At 37.9% G+C, this 17,144-nt stretch overlaps 1 long non-coding RNA gene across 1 annotated transcript; it reads left to right on the top strand.

The window, feature by feature from the left end:
- The first annotated feature begins 327 nt into the window (after positions 1-327).
- On the top strand, positions 328-16,638 carry LOC150061420 (uncharacterized). Its single transcript, XR_016535823.1, has 3 exons — positions 328-808; positions 1,893-1,968; positions 16,580-16,638. It is a non-coding gene; the product is annotated as an uncharacterized LOC150061420 (long non-coding RNA).
- Positions 16,639-17,144: the final 506 nt, after the last annotated feature.

The following is a 17,144-nucleotide window of genomic DNA, read 5'->3' as shown; positions in this document are numbered from 1 at the left end:
TCCAAATCCCCATCTTTATGAGCACAGATGACCTTGAACTATTCTACTATACCATCCTAACTCTCCAAACTTCTCCCCGTCTCTATCATATTTTGTAACACATTATCCTGGGTCTTTCATTCAAGATAATCTCTCTATCTTGATGTAAATTGATAAGAAAACTTAATTCTTTTTCTCTGTAAGAGTTCAGGAGGCAGTTCTGGGGGGGGCATTTTTGTGCCTACCTATCACAGCCATCAAGATGGAGGTTATTATTGTGGCATCAGCATGAGATAGAGTTCCATAGTAGCTCACTGTGATCTTGACTCACCCACCCCATCTCAGACATTTCCAGGGTTGTAGTCTCACACAGAGTTGAGCTTCTCAGTACCAGATCTTTAGCTGAGTTTTGTGACCTTGGACAAGACAGACTCTTTCAGAGCCATTCTACATTAGCAATTTGGCAACATGTGTTATAGGAGTTCTGTGAGTCCAGAAATATGAGGAGAGCCAATATATGGCTTATTGGCCTATTAAAATGTTAATTCTTACAGTTTGGAGGGGGTAGATGTGACAGAAGAGTAACTTCTTAATTCTTGCTACTCTGTTCCAATGATGATTAGTAGAAATGTTCAACAGCTACCTGAAATCATCCTAAATATTTTATTAGGCAAAGCAGGTGAATTGTTCAGCAAGCTGAAGGATTGTTTTCCCCATTTGTACTGGCATGCTGGCTGTAGGTAAGAGCATAGGTAGTGAGAGCAGTTTTTGTATATGGCTGAAGTTGATATTCATGGCAGACATTCCCACGGCCACATCTGGAGAAATGGCAAGTAATTTCTGATTGACTTGGGATGGGAGGCGGGGGGAGTAGATGGCATTGTAGAAAAATAAGTGGATGGACTATGGTTGATTTTGGAAACTAAAGGTTTTTTTTCTGTTTTAAAGTCTGAATTAGAAGTAACCCAACCAAGTTAGTGGCTGTTACTTAATTTTCAATCCGTATGACCTAAAGTAGTCCTGAATACTTTCTACACAGAATACAAAGGAATGATACTTTCAATTAATTGGTGTATATTGTACTTCTGTGTCCTTAATGAACAGGATCCACAAAAATCCAATGGCAATAGTTTTCAGACCTTTAGTTTTCATGCCTATTGTGATGCTTCCATAATGTCAAATATCATTCTTGTTCTGCACGTTGACTATAAACTAGCAAACCAACATTTCTGAATGTTATTTGAATGATTGAAAATACTAAAAGTATATATGCACTTTATGCAATTTGTTTTAAATTGTAACATGTGTATTGTGTATCCATTCGATTGGATCAATTCTAGGATGCCTTCCTTTACAAATGTTTTTAAAATTCCACATGGTTCATGACAGCATCCTTGGAAATAGGAGGCTTGAGACTCTGAGTGTCAAGACTCATAATCCAAATGAAAAGCTATTATTGTGAAAAACTCGTCATTTTCTAGACTGTAATACTCAGCATTTATTCAAAATACTGAGAAAAAATAGACAATCTGCTGACAACTCCTTTGCAAACTTAAATTGTTAAAATCATTCTGGAATCATCCTCCTGGAAAAGAGCTGCCAAACACATAAACAATTATTAACATTACAATAAGTAAGCTTCTGACTAGAATTTTAATAGTCTGGGAAAATAGGCTGATAAGTAATTAAAGAAACCCACTTTTTTCTCAAGTTTATTTTACAGAAGAGGACGAAGTATAAATCTCCACTAGGGACTTAAACGTAAAGAGTCATGGTTCTTGTTGTCATATGGTATAGTGTGTGTGTGTGTGTGTGTGTGTGTGTGTGTGTGTGTGTGTGTTCCCTTTGTCCACATAGATTACTACTGTACTGTTTTTGTAATGTCATTCCCTTACTGGTTTTGGTCTACACAGCAAACATTCCATCCAGCAGTGAGATTTCTAAGATGGACTATTTTCTGGTTGCAACAACGTATTTCTCCAGTAATTTGTAAGTACTACAGACATTTATATACAAGTTTTATAGTAAGTACTTTTAAGAAAACTGAACAATTCCTATGACTAAATCAATGATTCTCAAACTAGATAGTGTTCACTCCTTCTGAGACTGTTTCAGGTAAGCCTGCATTTTCAGGTGTAATTATTTCAGGCCTTTATGAATGCCTGTTAGAAAGAAATTGATGTAAATTCCAGGAAATGGAAACGAGTGTTTTTTTTCTTTGTTTTTATTTCCTTTCATTTTTGTCTTATATGCTTATCTGTCATTTGGAGGGAAGGAAGGGCACAGGAGTGCAGGGACACTGGCTGGACAAATGTAGCAGTGGTAATCACTAGATGCTGGGTTGGAAATGAACTCTACAGTTTGTAGGTAGAGGGAAGGAGGGATAAACTGGAAGAAAATAAGGAAAGGGGTGACATTGCTCAAAAAGAAATGTACTTAGTTACATGACTTATGGTAACCTCTCTGTACATCACTTTTATTATAATAAAAACAAACATTTTAAAACAACAACCCCCTCGCCAAAAAAATGTAGCTGGGTACTGGTGGCTCACACCTATAACCTAGCTACATAGGAGCCTGAAATCTGATGATCATGGTTCAAAGACAGCCCTGGGCACAAAAGTCCATAGACTCTTATCTCCAATTAATCACCCCAAAACTAGAAGTGCTGTGGCTCAAGTGGTAGAGCAGTATCCTTGAGCTGAAGAGCTCAGGGGCAGTGCCCAGGCCTAGAGTTCAAGCCCCACTTCTGAACACCACCCCCCTCATAAAAAGAAAAACACAAAAAGGAGATAGCCGTATTTGGATTTTGATTCTGATAGAGGCAGTCTTCACAGGACTAAACTAATCTCGAGACACCTTTGCAGATGAGGAATGAGTTTGTGTTATGGGAAATGAGAAGACTCATGTTTCAGAACTAGTTCCAGTAACATCTTCAAGAAGAAAGAACTTGACACATAATACGATGCGGAACCTCTGGATAAGATACTAAAGAAGCTCCCATTATTGTATCTTCATCTGTCTGACATCCACTTTAGTCACACAAGAGCATCTCACAATGGCATCCAGGGGCCCTATTACGTGATGAAAATCTTCCTGTTCATGCATCCACATCTATTTTTCACTCTGAAAGTCAGCAAGGCTGACATTTTTCCCTCCACTCTCTTCCCCTCCTTGAATCCAGTGCCTTTAAGCATGCTGGGAAAGTACTCTGCCACCTGAGACAAATTCAGATCCTTTGGTTTCATATCGGTTTTGAGCGAGGATCTCAGTAACTGTGCCTGGAATAGCCTGAGATTAAAGGTCCTCCTGTCTCTGCTTCCTGAGTTGGTAGGATTACAGGTGTGTGTCACCACCTCCAGCCAATGATAGTTTGTGACAGCAATCTTTCACCCTCACTCCCTCTTTGCATGAGGCTTTGTAACATAGACAGACATGCACAAAAAGACAAAAGAAACCTAGAGAAGTCCTCATCTGGAACCACAGTGGGCAGATTCACCTCAGGAAATTGTTTTGAAAGGAGGATTCTGTTTGGAAGAACTTGAAAGAGAACTGATTACTTCCCCAGTAAAAAGAGTGGTATAAATACAAATAGGGAACTTTTCATAGTAAGATTTTATTTTTGCAAAGAGTGCAAGGAATGTTTCTATGGAGAATAAAAATTATTTTATTTTAATCTAGATAATTTAATCTAAAAAGTTATGTAGTCTAAACAATTTTATTTTAGTCTAAATAATTTTACTATTATTTAGTTGGGAGGTCATTTAATTTCATAGAAGGGGGGAAAAGTTTTGGCATTAAGTATCCCTGAGTTGGGATGGGAGTTTGGCCTAGTGGTAGAGTGTTTGGCTAGCATGCAAAGGCCAGGTTCAATCCCTCCATACTACATATACAGAAGTGGTGCTCTGGCTCAAGTTGTAGAGCTCTAGCCTTGAGAAAGCCCAAGGACAGTGCTCAGGCCCTGAGTTCAAGCCCCAGGACTGATATCCCTGAGTATATTCAGGCTGATGGATTGAATTTAGGACTTCTCAAGTTCGTGCCAGTATACGAAAAGTATTAAGTGGTTAGCAAACACTTTCTTACTGTGGAGTTACTCATTCTCCAAACTGAAAACAGACTGAAAAATATATAAATTATAGATAAATACTAGCTAAATATTTCTAAGAGAAAAAATTATTTTTCTGTATTTTTAGAAAAAAAATGAACCAGAAACACAAAGCAAACATTTTAAAAAGGGAACATTATAGGAATCTCATCAAATGCTTTCCAAGAAATTATGTATCTATATACTTGTTTTAACACATGCATTTAAATTCTCCAGATGTTACCTGTGAACACCAGGTCAACATCCACAGGCATATTCTGTTCATACTTTCTCTGGGCTTAGAGCAAATGTACACTGTGTTCTACACAGATTTGTGATTTAAAAAAAAAAGAATCGACTGGTTTCTGCAAATGCATGCCTGAGTAAAAGCTGTCAGTAATAAATATTCATCAATATGTCTTACTGGCCAGTTTTTGCCCAGCATATGCACTTCCTGTAACATGTTGTGGTAATGCTGGCTTACGATAGCTGTACTTCCAGGCAATTCATATGCACAGAAAACACACAGATGGATCACCAAAGGGTGGACCCTCTTCTCCAACAATCCCAACCTGCACCCACAACTTCCTTGTATGAACAGAATGTCTGGAATGAAGATAAGATTAAAAACAACTGATTTGCTGGTTGCTAAGCTAAGAGAGAAAGAGATGGCATACACGTTTAAGTTGATAACAATGAAGCCCATCCACCTCAACTCCAAACATGTACAAACTCCTTAAGCAATTAGTCTCATGGGGTGTGGCACTGTCCCTGAGGTTCTTGGCTCAAGGCTAACACTCTGCCACTTGAGCCACAGCACCACTTCCAGCTTTTTCTGTTTATGTGGCGTTGAGAAATCCAACCCAGGGCTTCATGCATGCTAGGTAAGCACTCTACCACTAACCTACATTCCCAGCCCTATACTAGTCTTTAAATGGGGATTTCTTAAGGATAGAAGAAAGCTCTGTTTTCTGGGTGCTGGTAGCTCATGCCTATAATCCTCGATACTTAGCAGGCTGCAATCAAAGATCTGAGGTCTGAGGAGTGGCAGCCAGCTTCAGCTAAGTCTCTGGAGCTCTTACTGCCAACTAGCAAGCAAAAAGCTAGAAATGCAGCTGTGGCCTAAGTGACAGAATGAAAGCATTAAGGGTAAAATCCAAGTGAGAGCATAGGCCCTGAGTTCAAGGCCCAATACAGGCACACACACACACGGATCCTTTTAATAAAAATACTCATATATTAATATACTTAATGAACCACATATTTCATGGCATAGGAATACCAAACATATGAACAATAGTAAGGATTTTTCCAAGAAAAATGAAGAAGTCAGAAACTTGGTTCCTTCAACTCATGCTCCAGTCTACCAAAATGGGCAGATGAGCTGAAACAAGATAATATTTTCAATTCTGTATCATGAGTTTGCTGGAATATCTTTAGGAACCGTAAAAAAAACTGAACAAAATTCAAAGTAAATACTCTATAATTTATTAATTAATTTTGTATTGGGGATTGATTTCATGGCTTCATGATCAGTAGCAATTGCTCTACCACTTGACTTATATGTTCCCAGCCTTCTTTGCTATTTTAGTTTTTTCTTCAGACAGAATCTTGTGTTCTCACCCAGTCCAGATCCTGATTTAATTACCATTACATCCCAAGTAGAATGGAATACAGGTGCAAATCGCTACACCCAACATTAAAATCTAAATTGAATCATTTTTATATGGGCAATTCAATCATATAAGACAAAGTAAGAAAGTCTGGGAAATTCTGGGTAATTTCCCATTTTGGAAGGAATTTGGAAGGCAAGGATCAAAAAATCTTTTCAATAATAATTACACATTATGGGATTTAGTATTCAATATGAATGCGTGACAATGAAAAATTTTGTTCAACATTCAAGGAAAAGAAGCAAGTTCTTTGAAGGAAAAAAAAGAAGCAAAAAATTGTTCGATTGTTCTCAGACATTTTCTTGCAATAGCAGATACCAGAGAAGCAATTTCTATGGAAGAGAAAATGTCATTCTCGTGTTGAAATATAGTCTATAGCTTATAAAAAAGGCCTGGCCTGCAAAGATGCCTGCTGTTTAGTTCTACCTGGATGCTATCAGTCCAATTCTACACTAGCAAGGCCAGATAATTCAAATGCTGAACAGCAACAAAATTGCCATATTTTAAGGGGAATCTTCAGATTCTTAACTCTGAATGTGAAGCTGCCTGAATTTAAGGAGAAAATATTTGGCAGGTGCTAGAGGCTCACGCCTGTAATCCTAGCTACTCTGGAAGCTGAGATCTGAGTACTGCAGTGCAAAGCCAGCCCAGGGCATGAAAGTCCTTGAGACTCTTATCTCCAATCAACCACCAGAAAACCAGAAGTGGTTTAAGTGGTAGAGTGCTAGACTTGAGCTGAAGAGCTCAGGGACAGGGCCCAGTCTCAGAGTCCAAGTCCCACAACCACCCCCCCCCAAAAAAAAACTTTTCAGCACATATGGAAAAGATTAGTGAGAAGTTAAAACAATAATAGCCAGGCACCAGTGGATTCTGCCTGTAATCCTAGCTATTCTGTGAGATCTAGAAGATCACAATTGGAAACAAACTCAAGCAAAAAAGTCATCAACAACAGAAAATAGCAAGACAACTTGCAGTCAACCACTATCAGTGTATCAATGTGAGCAGTGATCTGTCCATTTGTGCACGTGCACGTGCGCTCGTGTGTGTGTGTGTGTGTGTGTGTGTGTGTGTGTGTCCGCCCATGTGAGTGTGCAGGTCTGGGAGTTGGAACTCAGGGTGCTCTCTCTGAGCTTATTTCCTCAACGATAGCAGGTTACCGCTTGAGCTATCCCTCCACTTTCAGCTTTTTGTGTTTAATTGGAGATTAGAGTCTCAGGGACTTTCCTGTCTGAATTGAGTTTAAACCTTGGTTCTCAGATCTTATTCTCCTGAGTTGCTAGGATTGTATGTGTAAGTCACCAGCACAGGGCAAGATCCGTCATTTTTTTTTTTTGAAAACAATGACTTCTTGAATAGACCTTGTAAACTAAACTGTAAATCAAAGCCAAGTGATGCACTTAGGGACAGAACTGCTTTGAACATTTGTTTGTTTGTTTATGGCAGTGGGGTTTGAATTCAAGGCCTCTAGCCTCACAAGAAAGGCATTCTATCCATTGAACCACATCCCCTGCTTTCTGTGGTTGTTTTAATTATTTTTTCAGAGTCTTCAGCCCAGGCCAGGCTGAATGGCGAGGCTCCTGCTTTCTCAGTCAAGAGTTGAGTGTCTGGAGCTATTGATTTTGGTGAGGACTTACTTCTTGCCACTATTAGTCTTAAACTATTTGTCTCCTGAGTAGCTGGGATTACGAGCATGAATCCAACTCTTTCTTTTTGAAGCTTTAATTTTTTTTACAATTTTTAAAATTGTATTTTAAATTGTTAAGGTGTTACTGTTACATTTGTCAGGTAATGGGTGCATTATTTCTCATGCTTTGATACCCCTTCTTATGATTTTGTCCCTTTACCCTCCCCCCAACCCTCCCAACCGTCTTGTTTTCACCCTTCCCTTCTCTATTTCAAAGAAACAAATAAACATATATACAATATACCAGGTAACAAAGTCAGATACAGTAACCACATGACATAAACCACAAGGGGAAAAAAGAGAAAATAAGTAACTTCACATAGTACATTAAGAACAACAGTTACATAGATAAACCTCTTGTTTCCCTATCCTAGAGTTCATTTTGTTTAGTCTCATCTTGTATGACCTATGTACATAGCTTTTGAGCTATTGTGATTCTCTACTAGGAGCATCCTAGATGTCTATTAATTATTACAAATGAGGGAAACCATTGAGCCTATGTTTGTTTGAGTCTGGCTTACTTCACTTAATATGATTTTCCTGTCTGGGCTAGCTTTGAAACAGGATTATCAGAGCCCAGCCTCCTGAGTAGCTAAGATTACAGGTGTGAGCCATCAGCTCCTTGCTTTGCATTTTAATAAAGCATTCTATTTTGCTTTCCCAGTAAGGCTATTTTTTCCTAAGATAATTTATATTTCTCCCTTCTTTTTCAAAAGGAAGAGATAGAAAATCATACTCTCTCTAGTATACACAGTCATTCTGTTGGTTTCAATTCTAGCATTAAAAGATACTCCCAAAGTTTATAATCATCAAAATCAAGTTTACCAACTCTTTATTACTGTTGCTTACATCCTACATCTTAAACCTTCAAGATTTTAGTGAAGAATTGCAATCCAGAGGCAAACTATTTTTGGCCTTCTGATGTTTGTGTTGTCCAAAAAGAATGTGAATCTAGACTGTCTTGAGCTATCAGACCTCAGGGTATTATCTGCTTGCCATGAAGAATAGAATGGGGGAAATAGTGTCTCATCAAAAATCAAGAATCAATCACTTCTCTGTTTAATTGGGGGAAAACAGCTCTTTTATGGGCTCTGGCTTATACTTCCTGTCCATGTCTAGGGCCAAACATTTGATCAATGACTGCAGAGCTGGTCGACTTTTTATATTCTTTTGATTTTACTCGGCAATTCATTTAAAAATATGAACAGCTAAGTCTTTACTGCATGGTGAATTTTAAGCAGCCAAACTGTCACACCTATGGCATCATCGTGAAAGAGAAATACTTTCTTCTTCAGTTAGCTCATGATATCTGACCATAATTTAACATCACTCCAAAATAAGTTGTTTATTAATAACAGGTTTCCTTCCACCCCTTCCAAATCCTGCCTTCCCCTTTTCTCCTCTCCCACTTTCCTCCCTCCCCTTCATATCTGTTCTCTTTTCCCCTCCTGTCCTCTTCCCTCCCCTCCTTTCTGGTTTCCCCTCCCACCTCTTGACAGAATCAGATTGGTCCTTTTGCAGTGTGTTGGCATCTCTCTTGTGAAACAATTCTCCAACTTTTCATGTGGATTGCTGTCCTAACTCTGCTCGCAACTTTCATTACTAAGAGAATTGGGACATCCTTCCTAAGGGCCTCACAGTAACCTGCTAGCCTCCTCTGGTGCCTTTACTACTTTTCCTCCTCCTCTTCCAGGTAAGTGGTTTTCTCCTATCTAAGATTTCCTCTGGGGTTGTGAAACTCTTTTATTATCCTTTTTCTTTTCCCTTTCATTGCCCATCTTTTTTTCTTTCTATTAAGCCATATTCACTGGGTTCCATCCATTCTTCACCCTTTACAATTAGATAGGAACTATCCTTGACAAAATTACTAACATATTTTTCATAGTATTAGTTGTTATTGTTGTTGTTGTTGTTGTTGTTCTAGTCCTGCTGCTTGAACTCTGGGCCTGAGCATTTTCCCCTGAATTTTTCCATTCTGGGCTAGAGCTCTATCATTTGAGCTACACCAGAATATCTGGCTTTTGTCTCCTTAATTGTAGATTGGAGTCACACAGACATTTCTGCCTGGGCTGGCTTCAAGTTGTGAGCTTCAGATCTCAGTCTCCTGAGTTGCTAGGATAACAGGTATTAGCCATTGGCACATGGATATTTTTATTTTTGATGGCTCTAGGCCTTGAACTTTAACTCACAATGACAAATACTGTAGACCATATGACTTGAATGGTTTGTTCTCTTGGTTTTCCAGATGTGGGATTTGCCTCACTATCTAAGCACTTTGATCTCAAATGATCTCAGATGGTTATTCTCAAGATGTGAGATTTCACTTTGTCAACCATTAGTTGATTTCTAGCATAACCTGTATGTCAATGACTTTTAAAGTTTCGTTATTCTAGCTTCAGACCTCTCAACTTATTTCTATTTAGAACTCTTTTCCAAGATTTCAGACGCATATACCCTGAAATGTTACAAAGGTGATTTTGTCTTAATTTTTAAAATTTGTGAATGTTCCTTCCCATGGTAAAAATGACTTTGCAGGTGTGATTAACTAAAGGACTTCAAGATGAGGTTATTTTAATTATCTTGGTAGGTTCATTGTAATGATAGAAATCCTTTGATGACAGAGGATTAAAGTTGGAGATGAACATGGAAGTGAGAGAAAAAGAAGATATGGTGTGCAAGCAAGGGCTACAAAATGAATTGCAACCCTTTGTCTAACTTCTTAAGATAAAAAATAAAAGAGTTAATGAGTTAGAATAGCTTTTAAAAGTTACAGACAGTTAAGAAACAAATTCTCCTTACAGCATCACTCTTCTGACAAACTAACTTTAGTGGGGTAGATTTTTGACCATCTAGCCTTCAAAAATACCAGATAATAACATTTTGTTGGTCTGTGACATTGCATCATAGTATCAATCAAAAATGAATATAGGGCTTCATGACTGAAATTATGTTCTCAATTCCTTGTCAAACCTCTTCTGTGAAATAAATGTGTATTATCTATTCACTCAAAAATTAAGAAACTGATTCTCTTGTTATCCTTTACCACATCCTGTAACAATTCCTGTAATTCCTTTATTTTTGCCAATCCTGGGGCTTGAACTCAGGGCCTGTGTGTTGTTCTTGTGCTTTCTCAAGGCTAGAGCTCTACACTTGAGCCACAGAACCACTTCCAGCTTTTCCTATATATTTGGTACCAAGGAATCAAACCTGGGTCTTCGTGCATGTTAGGAAAGCACTCCACCACAGGGCCAAACTCCTAGCCCCCAATTCCTGTAACTTTTAAAGTATCTCAAGCCTGTATACTATGTTTCCTCTGGATGGTGACCATATTTGTGTATGTCATTATTGTTTTTCTTAGATAGCTTTTTGATGCAATCTGGTGAGACCAGAGACAAGGCAGTAATGAACAATGTGCACTGTGGAAATGAGGTTTGGGGAACCAGGGATCTGAAGCCTTCCACCAGCTTCAGGTACCCTGGATCCATTTTACATTTGACTGGGTACAGCGTCCTACACACCGAAAGCAAGGTCATAATATCCTTGAAGCCACCAGCACCAATTATGTGGTATATTCTTGCTCAAGTGACAAATAACTTCTTCATCGTAAGAAGCAGGTGTAAGCAGGAAATGACTTACAGTTTGCATAGATTTTTGTCTATCCCCAAGTTCCCAGAAAGTTTAGTGTGAAATGAGTCAGGATAGAAATCCAAATTTCCATCAAGCCCAGACTGATTGACGTTTTCAACAAATTTACAAGGTCCTGAGCGCCTTTTGGGAGGAGGCGTTGCATCTTCCCAATCCTTCTCAGTCTCACAGCTCAGCTTTCCGGGGCTCTAACAGCTTTTTGGGAAAAAGAGGTCTCATTGGAAACAAAGCATCCCTTAAGAAAATGGAAAGGAAGAGAGAAAGAAATAGTATATCGGGAACCCTGTCCTGGGGCTTGATCTCATAACCTGGGGGCTGTCCCTGAGCTTCTTTAGCTTAAGGCTAGTGCTTTACCACTTGAGCCATTGCTCCATTCCTGGCTTTTTTTCTGAGTAAATTTTATGTGTTATCTCATTCTTTATCATTTTTTTCTAGATACTTATTATAAAATGTGTGTGTCCTCTTTACTATATCTTTGTTACTTCTCTCTGTCTTCTTCCTCCCTCTTTACTCATTCTTTTTTCCTTCCCTCCTCTCCTCCTGTTACCTAATCGCAGGAGAATATTTTCCCGCAAGGACAAGGGAATTGTCTTATCTCTTATCTCTACTGGTTATCTCTAACCATAGCAAAGTGTATGTGTATGTGCGCTTTACAGTTTGGATATGGTTTGATTGTGTCTCCCCAAGTTTCATGTAAAGGAATATTGGCCTCAAGTATGGAAGTTTTGAGTAACAGAACCTTTAAAATACAGAACCCAAATGAAGGAGAAGATGATAAGCGCTTCACTCTTGGTAGGTATGGATGCTGATCTCAAAAATTTGGTTAATTTCCATGTTATCAAATGAGCCAGGTGGATTGGCTCCAGCCTTCGGTTTCCTGTCTCACCACAAGCTCTCCCCCAGGATCACGCCCACCGTGACTCCATGTGTCCTGTTGTAATGAAGCCCCACAGTCCAGGTGTGAATTGGATGTTAACATGATGCATTTGCATCTTCAGAGCTCTGAACTCAATAAGCCTCTTTTTCTTACAAATCACCAAGCTTCAGACTTTTTTTGTTATAGCCCCACAAAAATGGACCCCAAAAAACCCTGCTTACATACTTGATTCATCCTAGGGAATTTCACTTCAATCGCATGGAAAGAAATTATTGAACTAATGTAGACACGGAATGAGTTGAAAAAGGTTGTTACTAAAGGAAATCATCACGTTTTTCTAGCTGTGTCTCAGTATTCTTACCTATAAAAGGTTAATGATATGACTTATGTGAACAGATTGCTGTTAAGATGGGAAGGTCTAAAGCATTATGAATATAATGAATGGGCATCAATAATTTGAAAGTATGTTTTGGTAGCAAAGCCATTGATGTTTGGACTGGATCGGATATGAAGGAGGCATGGCTTTGAGGAGAAGACAGAGGAAAAGCCAGAACCAAAAGAACATGTGACAACTGATGGAGATTATGTAGTAGAAGAAAAAGGATTTTCTCATAATAACCTGTAAGGGAGAATGAATTTTCAAATGAGGAAATGAATTTTTCAGAGTCCAGAGTGCTAACCATTACACCATGGAACTGGTGGAAATGAATTTTTCTAGCTGTAACCATAGCTGCTCAGGGGGCTGAGGGTCACAGTTCGAAGATAGCCTGGGCAGGGAAGTCTGTGCAACTCTTAGGTTTAATTAACCAGCAAAATGATGAAAGTGGAGCTTTGTGGTTCAAGTGGTAGAGCACCAGCATTGATTGAAGGAGTTAAAGCATAGGACCAAGGCCCTGTGTTCAAGCCCCAGACAGGACCTCCCTAAAAATAAATAAAAATTAAAACAAACAAAAAACACAAATGATTTTTTTTCTGAAAATTTAGAAAACTAGGGAATTGTTTCAGCAAGAATTATACCAGCTTCCTATTTGAAATCCCTCATCTAACGGCCTGGACTAGTTTCTACATGGTTAGAGGCAACAGCAGCAAAGGCTATTATGACAGTACATTGGTTCTTTTAAAAGGTAAGTGTCTGTCAGTATTTCCATTATAAACTCCAATTTTCAGGGGTTTATAACTTGGTTATTTTAAAATTACATCAGGCCACAGCTTGCCATTCTTTAAAACATTCTTTAAAAATAGATGTAATGCATTTTTTTTCTGCCAAGATCCAGTTAAAATAGCACCTAACTTTTCTGACATAAAGTGACTTTTAGGTTATATGTATCAAGGGAAACATTTAAAGACACTTTGTTTTAAAGTTTTTGAAAGTAATTGCACATTATAATGTCACGTATCTTACATATAGATCACATATGATGTGCCACAACACACTACACTGAAGCAATTTTAACACCTTCTTTCAAAACTCCACATGCATTACAGTTTGGGATGAGTTTCTTCTAAATAAAACTTCTTGTGAATTGCCTAAGGTTTTTCTGAAGAACAATAATGTGTTGAATTCTGTTCTGTAGGTAGATACTTTGTAAGACTTAACATGACTGTTCAATTAAAAATATACCATCTTTTCCTTGGTACATAATTGTTTGATTTCCTCTTACCAATAGAAGTTATTATTATCTGTATGTCAAGTTCACCTAAGGCCTTAAGTAATATGTTAAGCTAGTGCTATAATTTGGCTCTTAACCAGGCCTCAAAGGTTCCTGTGTTACAAAGGCCATTAGTGTAACTCTAACAAAGTAAGATCTAGTGTGGGTGTTTGGGTGATTTTTTGGGGGGGGGCATAATTGAAGATAGTTGATCCTCAGTTCCTTCCTCTTTCTTTTGTTTGATTCTTGGCGTTTTGCTCTGTTCCATTCTTGTCCCACAGTGATGACCTCATGCAAAGCAATGGGACTAACTAATATGAACTGGGAGTCCTACTTCTTTGTGAGTTGAAAGGAATCTTTTCTCTTTGCAAGTTGACTCTTTCAGTTATTTGTTACATTGTCAGAAGCTGACTCAGTCAGGAAGTCTGACTAAAGTTACAGAAACACTCATTTTTCTCTGGTGAGGAACACAAAGAAACAGAAAATGTTAACAGAATTAAGAACAATCAAATGGAAGGATGTAACCATGAATAAGCAATATGCCCTTCTGTTATAGAATCATACAACTCACTGAAGGACCATGCAAGGCCCAGAAGACTGGAGCAGATAAACCAGAACAGTGGATTGTGTGGGTTTCTTTCCGAGAGAGAGATTCTTTGAGAACATTTCTTATTTCTTCTACCGCCTGCTACTACTGTTTGGGTCCACCCCTCATGAAGTCTCTTTCTGACTTCAGATTTTTCTTCTTTATATCCTTTGAAAAAGTTCCTATTGCTATTTTCCAACAACTTTTTGGTAACATTTCCTCCATCTCCCATTTTACCTGTTTCTAATCTTTTTTATGCTAAAAGTAAAATAGGATAGGATTCATTAAATGGGATTTTTAGTTCTACATTGATAAAAGAATAATTCCTTAAAATCATTTTAACATATCTGTGCAAACAATTTAGCATGTCTATATTAAAAATTAAGTAATGAAAGTAGAAGATAATTTGGGTGGAGTTATCTAACACTGGATTATGAACAGCCTTATTAATTATTTAGACAAGAAACTGCAACAATAACAAACAAGATCATCAGATTTGGATTAATAAAAACAGAAGTTCAGAGTGGCAAAAACTTAATAAGGAAAAAACTTAAAATTTAATGAAGGTGTACTAGCATTCACAATAGAATACACTTAATTATCAATGGGCTTCTAACTAATAGGCCTATAATCAATATAGGAAAATAAAGAAGCAATAAATTAATAGTAAAGCAAATGCAAATGGTTAGTGAATATAAGGATGGATGCTCAACCTCCTAGTAAAGAAAATAAAACAGCGGGTTTACACATACAAGCCATGAAAATATGATTAATAAAATCTAGGTGAATAATGTTAGCAGCCAACAGGGTCTCACAGATCACTAGCCTGCAAGTGAATTGCAGGAACATTTCACACAGCCAGAAGTTATAAAAATTGAAGATAGCAAACACAAAGGAACACCATTGACTAAGAATAAGAAAACAGAAGTAGCAGTGTGGCTCAGGTGGTAGAGCACTAGACTTGAGAAAAATGGAATTCAGGGACAGTGTCCAAGCCCAGAGTTCAAGTCCTTGCACCAGCATACACACATACAAAAAATCAAGCAAATACCAGTAAACAAACCAAAATTTAATATTATTCATTAATGTATTAATTCATGAGTATAAAGACTCCATCCTATACAAAATATAGATTTTTCTTGAGTCAATATGAAAGAAATGAATAAATAATTTCAAGAGGTAATAGGTGCTATTAGAAAAGAAAATATGGTCATAAGTAAATCAACACAATTTGAAAAATTGTACAGGCAAAATAGAAATATACTGTTTAGAATACATACATATATAGTATAGGGTTATATATCTGCAATTGCATATATGATTAAAATTTATAAAATATATTAATTTGTGCTTAGAGTTTGGTGATGCTTGATTTGAGAGACCTATTACATTCTACTAGAGATGATAATTAAGCAATTGTAGACATGAATCTAAAATATGGTGGGGACATCAGGATAGCTGTTCTGTATGAATCTGGGAGTCATCAGCCAATGACGTTCCAGTATTTAAAGTTATGGTACTGGAAATGAATTCTGGTGGTTCATACCCGTTACCCTAGCTACTTAGGAGATTCAGATCTGAAAGTTGTCATTTGAATAGAGCTCAGGTTAAAAAAAAAAGTCCATGAGACTTTTAGCTCTACTTAACCACCAAATAGCTAGAAGTGGAGATGTTACTCAAGTGGTAGATCACCAGCCTTGAGTACAAAGTCAGTCTGAGTGCAAGCTCCAGACATTATGGGACTGGATGGGTGAGAGAAGAGAGGAAAGGACAGGTGGGGGAGAGAGAGGGAAAGAGAGAGGACAAATGTAATCTGTAGTAGCAATGTGTTGAAAACATTAGTGATGGAATTTTTTTTTGCAGAAGCATATCATACATTTTTATATTGCTTTTAGTTAAGACATATGCACATATATTGATTCTTCTTATACTTAGTATATGTATCTTTATCTGAAAAAAAACTTATTTTCTGTGTAACATGAGTGGGTAAAAAAAAATCACATGAATATTTACATACAAGTATATGAACTCTAGGGTCTGGCAGTGTTGCCTAGTGGTAGAGTGCTTGCCCAGCATGCACGAAGCTGTGGGTTTGATTCGTCACTATCTCATACACAGAAAAAGGTGGAAGTAGTGCTGCGGCTTAAGTGGTAGAGCGATAGCCTTGAGAAAGCCCAAGAACCCAAGTTCAAGCCCCAGGATGGGAAAAAAATAAAATGTATATGAAATCTAGAAAGTTGAGAATTATTAACATTTCCCTGTTCCTAAATATTTATTTGTACAATATTAATTAAGCTTTACAAAAAAATTATTTAGTGAGATATGGTCAAAGCAAATTGTACATATCCTATAACTCTCTGGTTCTATTGCTTTTGACCTCTGGTCTCTGCCTTCCTCGACAGGAGCTCCACAGCGTTCCCATTTTCAACCCTCAGCACTTTCTTGGCATCAACACTAGGCTGTGGGATCTGCTCTGCACAGGAATCGCCAAGGAAACTATGTCTCACCAGGGACAGCTATTGACCAGTGGCTGCTGATAGGTGAGAAGGTAGAAACGTGTTAGCTCCTGAGCTTCTCACCCAGGGAACTGTACAGTGTGATCTAAGATGGCTTCAGAGCTCCTCTGATACCCAGCATGTCTTGGGAATTTGGTTGACCTCACACCATAGCCTGGCCTCCTTAACTTCCTGACCTTTGTCCTAGATGCCTTCCTTCCACTATCTGAGAACATTTTGATCAACACTGCTCCGTGTATCTCTATTTCAAAGACTGTTGCAGGGAGTTTGGACCTGAAACAATGACCAGTCTATTTAAAGTGTCTATTGATGTCACATTAACTCCGAGGTCCCAGGCATCAAGGATAGTGTAGAGAGTATGAGAGAATCCTCATTTACAAGAGGATTCATAGAAATACTTCACAGGGCTAATGAGTAGATAAAATAATGTACTTAAATGTGCGTTTTGGCT

This window comes from Megascapheus bottae, chromosome 6, assembly GCF_031878675.1.
Source record: "Megascapheus bottae isolate mThoBot1 chromosome 6, mThoBot2.hap1, whole genome shotgun sequence".
Taxonomy (NCBI): domain Eukaryota; kingdom Metazoa; phylum Chordata; class Mammalia; order Rodentia; family Geomyidae; genus Megascapheus; species Megascapheus bottae.
Note: the sequence above shows the minus strand (reverse complement) of the source record. Positions and strands in the feature narration are given on the sequence as shown.